The following is a 15,613-nucleotide window of genomic DNA, read 5'->3' on the forward strand; positions in this document are numbered from 1 at the left end:
AAAATGAAAAGATATCAAAAGATACTATGATTAAAATATTTTAAAAATTATATTTATTATTAGTCTAAATTAAAATATAGTATGAATTTCTTTGAATAAGTCTATTAGGTCCATTTTAAAAAAAATCACACATGAATCAAGGTTGTGACTTCTGGTTTAATATATAAAATATTACGTTTTCAGCTGAATTAAATAAAACACATAAACAAAAGCTTTTAATGGTTGTCTCTCATGTGGACAAGCAGATTCTTGAAACTTCGGGACTCTTATTTAGAATTTTTTTCCTATTTTCAGTAAGCACATTAAATTAAATGAAAACGAATTTGAAAAGTCAGATAACTTGGATCCGTTTACTCAATTTGGCGGCAATTTGCTAGGCTAAATTAGAACATAGGTCATAAACGCTAATCCAAACCGTTATTCATGGCCGATTAGACCGGACATATTGGATTGGACTTTTTGATGAGGACTTTTTTTTTTTTTGTGAAACTGAAAGATGAGGATTTTTATTTTTTAAATTATTGATGGGGTTGATTTTTCAGAATATAGTTTTTTGGGATCAGAAAACTTGTGACTGAGTTCAAAATGAATTTTCTTTTGTTTGCTTTTACTTTAAACCAATTTAAGTTTAATCCGTGAATCACTATCTAATTTTCTGATAGTGGTTTCAAATATTGGATTTTTTCTTTTTATTTTATAAAAATATATAATTTATATCAGATAATATTCTTGTAACTTATTTAACTTACTTAAAAAGTAAAATCGAACTTAGTTTGTTCATCATATACTCTTTTTTTTATAATACAAATAGTTTCAAATTTATTTTTTCTTATTTCAAAATATAAGTTGTTTTCATATAAAATGCAATTTGGCATTTATCGGTATGGTGTGACTATGAAAATCCATATATACTCATTTATGATTAGTTCAGTTATATATTATCTATGTATTAAATAATATTCCATCTGTTCTTAAAAATGTATATTTATGTGTGTTTTACACATATTAAGAAAACATAAAAATTGATAATAAATATATTATTTTCTGTATTTAGTTATTTTCCATAGTTCTAAGCTAATAAGTATTCAAAAGTAGTTTTTTTTTAAGTTTATAGTCCACCATTATTAACTAACAAAATTGCATAGAAAATTCAAACATGTATTTTGAATAAATTTTTTATGTTAAACATTTATCGTGTATTTTTTAAAAATCATATATATATATATATATTTTTTAATTTTTGTGGTTTTAGCTAAAGTTACTTGTATCATGAAACATAAGACGTATTATTTTAAACATAAAATAAATTTTACATGTGTTTATTATATATTATATTACTCTTATTTAATAAAACAATATTTCGCAGTGTTCCAAAAAGCATTATTTCGCATGATATCACACTATATAAAATATTCTAAAAGCCCAATATTTTCAATTTAATGTGTATTTTCTACACGTTTTCGCTTTTCATGTGGATTATATATCAATGAAGCACGAGAATTACCAAATTTCTGGTTATGTTTTATTTTTTCCTTTTCTTCCAAGTTTGTAACTGTTTGCAAAAAAAATTTTTTTGTAACTGGATAAAAGAATACAATTATTCCGGAAAACTATTATGAACTTCAAATGTGTCAAAACACCCAGCATGTGACATTTTACGGTTTTAGATAAATCTCAAGAAGTTGCCAAAAGAAACTGATATAGATACTTTAGAGCTTCAGATTTAGTTACTGTATACTTTAACTATATATATACCTGAATCATTAAGAATCTTTTCTGACCTTCATACGTCCCTGATACCCAATATTTGCTTCAACAAAATCCTTTTTTTTTGACGAATGCTTCAACAAAATCTTCTTTGTCAACAAGTATGTATAATATGTTCAACCAGGATATGTAAACTAGTGATTATTATTTATGTGTGTTTATCAATACTTTGCTTTTTGTTGAAACTGATTAGTGATAAATTACATCAACGAAAGTGAAAAAAAAATTCTACACTAGAAATTAAACGAGAACACGTATAAAACGAAGAAATTAGCAAATTTAAATATGTTCTTTCTTTATTATCTTTGTTATTTTTGTTTAGATAGCCAACTTTGACGATTTTCTTGATTATAAAACGACAAAATTCTCAAATTTAAATAGGTTCGTTTTAATTGTCTTTGTTAATTGTCTAAGTTGAGACCGATGTTGCACGAGGTTGAACTGCATAAACGGAAGGCCAAGCAGACTAAAACTAAGTATCCAGAAGACACAATAGATCTTCTACGAGATAAACAAATAAACTTAAAAACTACATTCTAATAAAAAATCTGAATTCCATCAAGAGAACCAACATAACTCACATAACTGAAGCCTATCAGCTACTAAATTTGGCAACAGATCAAAACACGAAGGAAAGGATCCAACCACAAACATTAACCACTAGTAGTCGCCTCAAAGATCAGTTCCAAAAACTGATATTTTCTGTCAGAAAAAGGCTGAAGTCATTTTCAAAAGATAAATTTATATCAACCTGCGTATTAGAAAGGAGACATGGAACAAGATTAGATTTTTTTTTCAATCGTTAAAATCACTATTGTCAAACCAGACAGCCGGAAAGACCACATCATCTTCTGACATGAAACTCCAAGATTCCCTCTAGACTCCTTAACTAGAAGTTTGTAAGTTAATAAATCCTCCAGGTCGAGACTAGAGCATGTAATTTTAGAATCATCCTAAGCATCACTCAATCATGTGACCTCTAGACTTTGGGGGTGATTGGTTGGGTTGCAACAATAGAGAATTTACTTTAGAATTTAGTCTATAGAATTTTTTGATCTAATTTTAATGGATGTAGCTTTAAAATTTTCTATAGCTAAAAAGATGAGACTTAAAAAAAATAAGATTTTTATAGCCATTTATTTTGTTTTTTTGCTGTACTTTTATTTTTTTTAGTTGTAGCTTTAAAAACTAATATAAAACATGATTGGTGCTTTTTAAAGCTGTAGATAAAAATTAAATCTAAAGTCACTTCTTACAGCTCAACCAATCACCCACTTTGTCTTCAGTATTTTCCATTTGAGCTAATGGCATTTGGTATGTAAAAATGGATACACATCTATGGTGATGAAATCTGCACAGCTCAAGCAACAAAGGAGGGTACAAGGGCACATAGTTTACGCACTAAAACGCCTAATTAAGCATGAATATAGTTCCTTTTCTGAAAACATAAACTATTATTTCTTAATAATACAACTATAAAGAGAATATGTTTGTAATTGGGGTGTGAAAAAATGTGACTCCTATGGCCAGTGAGATTTTTATAACAACAGTACTTAAAAGTCATATAAGACTCATAACTCATGAAATCAAATCCTCAATGTCGACGATGTATTGTAGTAATCAAGTGATAGTTATTGAATTGGATTGAATTGAATTTAAATTGACTTGACCGAATAAAATATAAGTTTTTTTTGGTGCCAAATCTAGAAACCAACATTAAAATTCAGTCACGAGTGATATGGTATGGCAGTAGAATGTAGATGTCGGCACCATTTTTATATCGACACGTGTAAAGGTCAGGTTCATCGACATTATATTATATTGTTAACAATAAAATGAAGCCCATTCAACTACTTTTGGGCCTCCTCTTTCCCTGTCTTATCTGAAGAACATTCAGTTTTCCACTCTTACTCTTACTCTCACTCTCACTATCATCCTCTCACTTACTCAGTTATCATTATCACTATCATTAAATAATCATTATACTATTATTTTTTCCTTTTCCGATAATGTTATGATCAGTCAATCATCACGATTTTTATTTATATCGGGGCTAAGTTTGTTTCTCTTGTCGACATGCTTATAAACGTTTTAGATTTGATTTATTTAGATGGGTCGTAAGTAGTGAGAAAAGTTAGGCTATGTATTAACGCACTCCTTTTAAAAAAAGATTAACGCACATCCAATTATTTTTTTCTTTGCAAATTACATCTATGAGATTTTACTCTCGTTTTGGCCTAATGTGGGGGATTTTATTATGGGAATTATCTATTAGATCAATATCAAATTGTAAATAATTATAATGGAATCGGAGACAAATTTATTTTTGAATTTAACTACATCGAATTGTTTTATCCTCGATTAGAGCTTAGTTATAAGATTACGAAAACTGAATCAAAAGCAAGTTTAAACTAATCTAAACTTCAAAAACACTACAAAAATTATGTGCATAACGAAGTCCGTTGACGTGGCATTAATTTTTTTAATAAGTTATAAAAGTTTTGAAAATCAAAATATAAACTACAAAATAGAATATATTAAAATATATATTTTAAAATACATTACAAAACATAAAATATTAATATTTTTTTTTTAAAATACACAAATTAGCGGTTGAGACCCTGGAAGAATTCCGAGATAGTGATATCGGTTCTTCACTCCAGTTTGCTGTGCATTGAGGTAGATATGAAATCACAAGGTTGTGGCGCCTAAAGTCCAGGATCACTTGCTTCTCCGGATTCCTAACAGCGAAGACATCTAACAAACTCCCCATAGATTCTAAGCGCACTTTTGTCGCTTCCAAAGTCGTATGGAGCTGAGACAAATCATCCCATCTCTAGGAATAAAACGATGTTTCCCTCGGGACATCGTTCACCGACCCCACCCTTATGTTCGTCCATTTTGCGGAAAACCTTGAAAATGAACAAAAAAGATTGAAAACTAGATATAAGAAACACATAAAATAAATTAACAAATAAATAAATTCTAAGTATTACCTCCTCAAAAATCTTGTCTACATCTTGCATGAACAACTGAACCGGTATACCATCCAAAGACTGTTAAGTCAGCTGGTTCTGGCACTTTTCGATCCGAGCAGCCACTTTGTTGTGGATCCTTTCAGCTTGGAATCCACAAAATCTCCGGTCTTTGTCATATGGGTAGCCTCAAATAGTCTGGAAAGAGAAGGTAGTTCTCTTTACTTTGAAGCCTTACAAAAATAAATTAGATTAAAGTAAGATGTGCTAAATAGATGATATTAATTTTAAGTTACTTATAATTTGTAGGTGGAAGATGGCGTGGGGGAGTCTGTCTCATCATGTGAAGCATCGACAAAAGTCTGTGTGGACCTCTCGTTATATGGGAAGTGGAGCACTGCATGAACACACAGATCGAATGACGGTCGATCCAGTAGCAAAAATACCATCCCATACGACATCCTTCGTGATGTATATCGGTTTCGTCTCATCGCCTTTGTACTTCCAAAGCTCCTTCCAGTCAGATATGGTGTTTGCTAACTATATCTCCGCCTCGGTGTTAAATGCCGCCTTCACCTTCTTGTTGATGAAAATAGACAAATTCCTTTTTTTTTTGCCGCCAAAGAAATAAACAAAAATAGCTACTGTTAGGAAAAATATATGTAAATATTTTTTTCAAAAATATAAAACCATGTAGTGCGGATGTGCTTAGGCATTTAACTCCAGTTTGGGCGTGGTTTGACGAAATATCCCTTCATGGTTTCAAATATGCTCTCTGCCATTCTAAGTCGACTCCAAACCTGCAAAATTATAAGATAGTTGTTAAGAAATTATATTCACTATAAATTTAAATTAAAAAATAAAACGTACTGGTAAGTGTTTGGCAGTCGATCGGGGTCCAATACATCTTAACCTTTTCATCTAGGTTGGGTGAGAAGATCCTTGACGATGTACCGAGCATATTGAGCTTCAGGTGGCACCATCAATTTTAGATAAAGTCTTGGAGCACCATGAGGCGTATCGGGAGCATACGATGGTGCAGTAGGAGCAAAATGAGGCCCATGAGGAAGAGGCGGTGGTGGTGGAGATCTTTGTGATTGACTGTCTGGGACAGTCTCTGGAACTGAAGTAGGAGCCGAGGAACTAGACCCCACTATATCTCCGGTACTAAATGTTACTATAATGTGGAAGCTTCTTTCTTCTATTTCTAAGAGCCATTTACGAGAAAAAAAATTTAAAAAATTTCAGGAAATTAAATTAAATCTTTCATCAAAACTGATTTTGTAACTTAATCTAGTTCTGCAACCTAATATAATTACGTAACCTAAATTTACTGCAATCTAAATTCTAGACTAAGAAAAATAATTACTAACCTTTTTGTTTACGTAGGAGGCTGGATAGAGAATGCTGTAGAGAGTAGAGAGGAATGGCTGACGAGAACGGGAATAAATGAGTTGAATTTATATAGAAAACCAGGAATCATCGTAAATTCGTCGTATATTTACGGCAAATTAACAATGACCCGCATTTTTGGTTTACGACGATTTAACAAGAAACCATGTTTACAATTTTGATGAATTCAAGAGCATATATGTGACACCCCCGATTGAAGATGACCGGAAATGACACGGTCGATGTTTTTTGATGGTCGATCCGAGGTTTTCAGAATACTCCTGATTGCCTTAGACCAACAACCAAAGAACACTAACTCTCCTACCGGATGCCACTCTAGGCTTTTCAAACCGGCAAAGCAATACCCGATAGTTAGTTCGTTTGGGCAATGACTAATATCATATGAAACCCGTACTTTAAAAAACATTATTTATACATTATATATGATTCAAGAGCATGTTACAAAATTTGTTATAAATTAACATCGAAGTTTTCGGTCAACAAATCTTATACATAAGAAATATCAAAACGAATTTGCAAGGACAATAAAACTACCTCTGGCTAATGTTGTTCCTTCCCGTCCTAGAGTAAGCCCTCCCATCTACTGGTTACTTGCATCACAAATGAGTCATGAGTAACTAATTTGCTCAGTGAGTCTAATCCCGCAGCCCAACACATACAATTAATATCCGAGGAATTGACACCATTTGAATGCAGTGAAAATATATTCCATAATTATTATAAATACATATATGACCTATCATTCCATCGATGTGAATCTTATCTTAACATCACCTCCACAACACCCGCCATTCACTCATACTTATAATATAATATATATATATATATATATATACTAAATCCGGAAAACCACCAAGGCTAACCAAGTCTAGCGGAAAAATAAATATAACCATCATCTCCATCAGATATTCCAAGATCGAACATCTAACGCTGCATGTAGTTACACGGCCTCCAGGGTGCGACCCCATAATCGTGTTTCCGTGACCTTGTTCCGTATCACAGACCAATTCACGGTAATGCGGGACTGGACTTTCGGGAGAGTGAGTATACAATAAGACTTCACAAATTTATTGTTTCATACTGACTTATATACGTATATAAATTAGTGCTTGAGAACAAGTACTGAGGTTTGAGATAAACCTCAACGAATATTTCATAATAATTCTTAAGTGTTTACACAAGTAAACACATCACCATAGTGTTTACACAAGTAAACACATCACCATAATTATAGATTAAGAGAATTTCTTATCAATCAAGCAACACACATTCCAAAAACTCATTAATCATCAATCTAGACTCACCTTTAATCCATGAGACTGGCTAAAAAAGACTAGATTCGAGCTTCACTAAGTGTTCACCACTTTCTGATCACTCCCAATACAGAATGAAGACAAGGCATGATACGGTTGGTCTGATCACCCTCTTCGACCATCTGAATTCAAAACATAATGGTTGGAACATAATGTTCATCAGTATGGTTCAGCCCCACTGTTCAAGATTCAGGACAGCTACTAAGTATCTACTAAGCAAAGTTAAGAGCAGGCTCAATTCGGTTCAATCACAAATTGAACTAACCACTGTTCATATCAGATTGGTTAAGTTCATCTAGAACAGTTCAGAATAAATCAAGTTAGCTTGGTTATTTAAGAGCAGACCACAAGATAAGCAAACACTAAACTGTAGAGTTGCAGACCACGATGATTTAACAAGATATATCGTTTATCATACCCTAAACCGAAATCTTGAATCCCTATAACCTGGATACCTAAACTGTATATCCGTAGAGTTGCATTTGACCATGTATTTATGATGAATCATCGTAAATACATGGTTATTGGTCGACCGAATTACGACATATCATCATAAATTGGTCGTAATATATACATTTAACTTTGTGAAAGCATAGAATTCAATGCAAACAAACATTACTAGGTTCCAAAACATTAATAATGAACAAACAAAACATAAACTAAAATAAATGAATAAACACATTTCAAATTGATTCATATTTATGTATAACATAATGCTTGAGCACAAAACAACACAAAGATCACTTCAGCCGGATTCCTCATTCTTGTTATCATTACACACATCACTTTCATCAAATCCGTCTTCATTTGCATCATCCGTCATATCGTCTGGAAGATTTTCATGTTTACGGTAATGCAGGCCAATAAGAAGGATTTCATTGGTAGGTTATTCAGGTACTTCAACTTCATTTATGTAAGAATAGACAGATTATGGTGTGTGAGTGTTGTTGAGAACAGAGAGTGGTCGGATTGAAAGAGAACAGAGTGAAGACAGTAAGTGAGAATTAAAGAGACTGCAATGGAGCAAAAGAGAGATTAAGTGAGATTTGAGAGAGTATGAGAGAGATTCTTGTAACCAGAGATTAGGGAGAGTATAAGAGACTTGAGAATGGTGAAGAAGAAAGGGGAAACTCCCCCATTCAGCTTAATTTCGTAATGGTTACAATGGGGTGGCTTTAAAGCCTTTACAACAAGACAAACAAGACAATAAACAAAGAATATTTCAGGGAATGAATAAATAATATTATCCTGGGCAAATCAGAAGGGCAGACTGGCTGGAGAGAGAGAATGGCACGTCCAGCATGAGAGAAAGTGACATATCCTAACAGCTCTTTGGTCCTTAAGCTGGCATGTGACTTCTGATCTGATTTGAATTCAAACTTGATGTCTAGGCGCCAATTTGCACACATCACTTTCTGAAGAAGATTCTTGGCGCCAGGGACTCCCTCCCTATCTTTGCACCAACATGATTCGTACTCTCTTGCACAGATTTTGCACATCTCTTCTTTTTGGGTGATTCAAGGCAGTCCCGGACATTGCACATTTCATGATCTTCCATGTGCATTCTCAAGGCTTCTCTTGCACTCACTTCTCAGCTTGCGCTTCTTGCTTCTTCATTCCAACACTCCCCCTCAAGCTTGACCATATGAGATCCTTGGACAAGCTTGGAACCTTGAAGAAGCTCCCTCATTAAAAACCTTAGCAAGAAAACCCATTGGGACAAAACTTGCTAAGGGAAAAAGAGTGGAGTTTCCACAAAGCTTAGGGATTGGCCAGTGAGCCTAAGGAACTTCAGATTCATCATGGTGGAGTCCTTAGGCTCTGGATCGTGGCCTAATAGGTATAGCAAGTATGAATCACCATAACTTGCTATCCTTGAGCACAAGTAGCCGGCTGGATCATTTTGTGTCCGGTTTAGGGTCTCCCCCTCTCAACTGGCTTCAAGCCACCTTAGGAAGGCAAGGAAACGACCAGACCATCTTCTCTGAACCCCCAGCAAAGTTACTTGTTCTTTAGAACTTGGCTTGACCTCTTCATGGAACCATAGACTCGGTTAGGATCTCCCCCTCTCGACTGACTTCTTTGGCCATCTTAGAAATGCTAGGACATGACCGGATCATCATCATCATCTTCAGTGAGGCTCAAGCTTATTTTGGTACCTGATGCATCATTTCAAAAGTGCATCAGTTCTTAAGGAAATGCACTCATCACATCAAACTCAATAATAGTTTAAGTATAAGGACAATCATGAATGTATTGAGATGAGTTTAAGGTGCTTCCCTTTTATAAGAATGGCCAGGAGTGGACTCCAATTGAATCCACACTTGGTAAGACACAGTCCGGATTATGGAAGTTCAATCACACACTTGGAACTGAGCTTCTTTGACCCGGTTGGTACTGAGTAATGCAAGAGTGAATCCACCACTTGCAAACTCCAATTTTGATCAGAGGTGAGGCAATGAACGACTTGGATTGGCGCCAGTTGCTTCACTGTCAAATCACCTTTGAGCTTCTTCTTATGACCTGAGCTTGTCTCCCCCTTTCTTTTGGCTTCTTGCCTCCATTTAAGGGTTGAGACAAAGCTTTTCTTTGTTCATGAGCTCAATAGGTACCTGATTCAATCATCCAAAAATTGCATGTATCAATTCTCAAGGGGCAAACCTATTCACACATAAGAATAATAATGGTTTTAGGTACTTCCCTTGCATCAGTTTGTTGAATGTTGGTGAGGATTGCTAAGCACTTGAATCCTCCACGCCATTCCTTCTCTCAACCAGCCTTTGCATTTTTCTCTTGAAGTTTCAGCATGTAGGGAAGCTCAGCACTTTTCAACTCCATAATTTGCCACCATCATGTGATTGCTTAGCCAAGAATTTCCCTGATTGAATACTCCTTGAGTCCTTGAATATAGCTGGTCAGAGTGGTGGGGTGTGCCAGCTTCTTCAGACTGATCACTTAGGCCCCTCCTTATTAAATCGCCATGCAACCTCTTCTTCTTGATCATCTATTTTGACACATAGATGTTGCTGGCCTTCTATGAGGAAAAGAGACACTTAGGAGCTTCATGGATCTTCTGGTAGCTCACTGATTCCCCTCCTCAAGCTTGGCTGAGTATAGGGACAAGCTTGAATGTGAGCTTCAATGAGTTTTGAAACTGGGAGCACAACAATACCAACATCTGCGCTTAAGCCAACCAGTTCACTATCTTCCAGGAGCACAACAATACCAACATCTGCGCTTAAGCCAACTGGATCACCATTTTCCTTCAGCTCTAATGTCTTTAGGCCACCAGTCTCCCCATGACTTAGGTGATGACCTTCCTTATGAGTCTCTTGAACCAGGAGCACAACAGCTCCTACGCCTGCGCTTAAGCCAACTGGTTCTACTCACAAGGTATCTTTACATGGTCAGGACTAAACACCTTGATCCATGCCTCTGACCACCGGCCACTCTTGGCTTAGTGATGGCCTTTTCTCTTGAGTGCACCTCCTGTACATCCTCTTGGCATCAGGTAAGTCACTTCTGAGCAGTTTCTCCAATTCTCCAACATCCTTTCTATCTTCAGGGTAGGAAATGGGCAGACACATAGATAGGATTTGGGACTGGGCAATCTCCACGGTTCAGGAATATCCATCTTGGGAGGCTCTGTAAAACGTGGGCAATGCCTTCTTCTTTGTCTTAGTTTGATGATGGACAGAGATCACCTCTTGTGTACCTGAAACATCACTCAAACTCCAGCAAGAATCAGACCACACACACTAGGATCAGCCCTTGATAATTCACCAAGTCTGATCCCAATGTTTTAAAAATAAATATGCAATGAACAGAATCTAAACAACTCATTCAGTTCAACTCCATGCATACTAACATCACTAACTGCTCAGGTATGATAACTCATCAATAACAAGGCAATTAGGCTCTTTTTATGAATTTTAAAGACAATAAACAGAGACTAAACAACTCATCTAATCATCTTGAACAATATATATAATGCAATACAAGATCAGGAGGCTCTCCTAGACCTTTATCAATGCAACAAGACAATGACAGTAGCTAACCAATCGCCTAGCACAATACAAACAGAAACAATTAATCTAGGACAGGAACTAAACAATACCATGCTAGACAACTCCTAGAAATAATTTAAGAAACAGAGCAACACACACAATTTAAGTATCATGGGACAGAAACTAGGTTCAACAACTCTAGCAACTTGAACCTGTCCCAAGGATACCAAACACACCACTCAACACAACCAGACATAACTACTCAAGCTCTTATTAAAGGTAGGAGGTTAACTTACAAACAAGGAACCTGAGCTGGTTCCTTGAACCTCCAAGGCACACTGTTCACTTGAACTTGACAGATTTGGAGTTTGGGATCTCTACCCCACGCCATTTCCTTGTGTGTGCTTTCCCTTTAGACCACTCATGCTTAAGACCCCTCCTTTCTTCCTGATTACCAGGCGCCACCTTCTGGCACACAGTGAGAGACTCCATTTTGGGAAGAACTTGAAAATCACTTGTACAGACTTGGTTTGGAGCATTGCTTGCCAAACAGCTCCAAAACCTTCTTTCTCCAAGAGATCTCTTCAGGCTGAACAGGAGAAAGGATGATAGACCTTGGGAAGTCTCTGGACACGCCATGTTTAGTCTTCTTCCTCTTGAAGAGATTGAACAGCTGGCTGGACAGAAACTCTCCAATGATTTGAAATAACAATGAGGATGAGCCTATGCTTGAATTGTGGAAGCTTTGAGTTTCAGATACTAAAGACCTCCTTTATCTTGAGTTCTGGTGAGTCTCTTCCCTCCTGGAAAAGCTTTAGACCAGAGGATACAAGGATGAACAGAAACAGAGATTTTTGAAGAGAAGTATGAACTGTAACAGATTTGCGGAAGCTTTATGGATTCTCAGGAGCTTGGAGCTCTGATACCATGTAAGAATAGACAGATTATGGTGTGTGAGTGTTGTTGAGAACAGAGAGTGGTCGGATTGAAAGAGAACAGAGTGAAGACAGTAAGTGAGAATTAAAGAGACTGCAATGGAGCAAAAGAGAGATTAAGTGAGATTTGAGAGAGTATGAGAGAGATTCTTGTAACCAGAGATTAGGGAGAGTATAAGAGACTTGAGAATGGTGAAGAAGAAAGGGGAAACTCCCCCATTCAGCTTAATTTCGTAATGGTTACAATGGGGTGGCTTTAAAGCCTTTACAACAAGACAAACAAGACAATAAACAAAGAATATTTCAGGGAATGAATAAATAATATTATCCTGGGCAAATCAGAAGGGCAGACTGGCTGGAGAGAGAGAATGGCACGTCCAGCATGAGAGAAAGTGACATATCCTAACAGCTCTTTGGTCCTTAAGCTGGCATGTGACTTCTGATCTGATTTGAATTCAAACTTGATGTCTAGGCGCCAATTTGCACACATCACTTTCTGAAGAAGATTCTTGGCGCCAGGGACTCCCTCCCTATCTTTGCACCAACATGATTCGTACTCTCTTGCACAGATTTTGCACATCTCTTCTTTTTGGGTGATTCAAGGCAGTCCCGGACATTGCACATTTCATGATCTTCCATGTGCATTCTCAAGGCTTCTCTTGCACTCACTTCTCAGCTTGCGCTTCTTGCTTCTTCATTCCAACAATTTATACCCGAGTCTTGTTGAAAATATGGGTTTTCTCCACCAAATATTCAGTCCTAAGTGTCATTTTAATAGCAAATAACCAAGCTATTTCGGAATCTTTGATCCGAGGGTATTAGATGAAGCTAACTTAGTCTTCTTAAGATTACAATATGAAAGAGTCGAATTTGTTGTACTTTCTTGCAGCATTGACATCAACAACTCTAAATTTGTTGTACTGGACACCTACGTTGACGACACGGTCGAACCCCATCATATTTGAAGAGGATGCATTTCATCGGCACTAACCGAGACATTCCACTTCAGTAATCTCTTGCAAGTTCCAGTAAAAATTTGTTTTACCTTTCACACATAGTCCGTAGTTAACTATTGCCTTATGTTTCCCATACTCACAAGCATTAAAATTAAAATCACGTGTGAAATACATTGGTTCCGTGGTGATCTTTGTAATCAGATCCTAAACCAATATGTGAAATCAAGGGGATAAAATGGATAGTCATTATCAACATGCAAAAAATAAATTTGTTTATGCAAATTTATATAATTTTTTTTTTGCTAAAGTAGTTAAGGTGTAAAGCTTATACAAAACTACCTAGGTCCTCAACCACTTAACAACATGTAGATCTTTCTGTTTTTAGCTAACAGTGAATATTCCTTCAATAGCTTCTTGAAATTCAGTAACAAATAAGATGCTGATAGCAATATAAATTAACCAATTGTATGGAAACTTCAAGTACTTCAATAAATAAATATTTTAGCTTTAAATTGAACGTTTCCCTAAAAATTCAGCAAAACATATTATGGGATATGTGACGGTATTTGGGACTCGACCACCAAACTTCTTTCAATTTTCCACCCAAATAGCTGATTTGGCATAAAATGTTTGGAATATCATCAACTGCATATGTTAGCGCAACACCACCATTATCATATATTCGTAGATCTCTTTTTTCGTGTATGTACTTTTGGCCCAAAGTAATACGATGTAAAATGAGATGTTTCTTCTGTCAAACTCCCATCAACGATTGATCCTTTCACTTTTGAAAGAATGTTTTAGTACACATAATTAAATCTATTCTATTAAAAGAGAAGCAGTTTTGAAAAATCTACTTATACAAGGTTGTTTGGACTATTTCCTAAGAATTAATAATTTCATGGTCCTACTTAAATTTCTCATAACAATATATTTTCATAAATTTCTCTGATTTTCTTTAGATATTATAAGTGTGTCACTCCTATATTTATGGTAACTACTATATTACCTTCTATAAATCTCACCCCTTGATTATAAATTTTTCCATTTAGTTATTGATATCTCATATACGATTTATTAACCAACATTTTTTTGATGCATTAATATATAAACTCGTGGGTCCATAGACTAATCTATTATGTATGTGACCATATATATATATTATATAATGTTTATTTTCATTCTTAAATTTATATCTATATAAAACGAATGGTATGATGCATGTCACCATTAAATAATACATGCCATTTGAATTTAAATAGTCTGGTAAGTGATACATGTATTTTAAAGAAATGAGTTAATGAAGTATGATAAATAATTATCACAAAATCATGTTTTACTATAGAACCGATCAAACTTAGTAGTATATTATATTATTTTTAATCCATAAAAAACGATATTAACATATAAGTACTGAACAAATTTGAAAAAAATGCATATGAAGTTAGTTAAAAATTATCCTCGGGCCAACTTATTTAATTGAGTTTTTACTATAATTCAGATACAACCACTTAAACCATATTATGAAAAATTAAAAAATACAAATAATTTAGAAAATATTGCTCCAAATTCTCCCTTTTTTTTATAAAAAAATAAGTTGACTTGATTTTTACTTATGAAGCACAATTACTAAAATCCAAAATAATGATTAGTATTTTTTTTTGGGCAACAAATAATGTTTAGTATAAAAGATGCTCAAATACAAGTCCACTTCTGTAATTCAATTTAAATAAAAAAATAAATTTACAAATATAATTAGGTCCAGAATTAATATTTATATTATTTGAGTTTCAAGCTTGCAGGTTTTCGCGGGTTATTCAATTATATATTATATACTAAACACATTGAGATTAGTATAAACTCTTCACTAGGTTTGGAATACCTAAGTTAAACAAGATTTTTCTCTTTTGAAAAAATATTAACCCCGTGCTTCAAAGCTTGATTCAAAAGTTTGAATTGAGTTTTGAAAAAATATCATCCAATTTATATGGGATTTTATCGGGTCAACCAATATTGGATAGCGGGTTAATGATAGTTTTTACGTTTTTACCGACTTTTATCAGATTTTTATATATAAAGTTTTAACAAAATTCAGACCAGATTTATATGAATCACCTGATTTACTTCTGAGACTGTAGGTTTGGTTCGGGTATGAAAACACTGCTAAAACTATTAAAAATTCTATAATATATATACTATTAGATTAACCCAAAATCTGCCAAGTTAATTTTTTTGTCTCATCAACTC

General features: G+C 34.7%; 1 long non-coding RNA gene across 2 annotated transcripts in view; it reads left to right on the forward strand.

Moving 5' to 3' along the window:
• The window catches only part of LOC103868598, a 36,934-nt gene continuing 21,321 nt past the window's right edge, over positions 1-15,613 (forward strand). For both annotated transcript variants that reach the window (XR_004458167.1, XR_632970.3), the window contains exon 1: positions 1-15,613. This exon is cut by the window's right edge. This is a non-coding gene — a long non-coding RNA (uncharacterized LOC103868598).

The sequence above is a fragment of the Brassica rapa genome, chromosome A05, assembly GCF_000309985.2.
Source record: "Brassica rapa cultivar Chiifu-401-42 chromosome A05, CAAS_Brap_v3.01, whole genome shotgun sequence".
NCBI classification, from domain to species: Eukaryota; Viridiplantae; Streptophyta; class Magnoliopsida; order Brassicales; family Brassicaceae; genus Brassica; species Brassica rapa.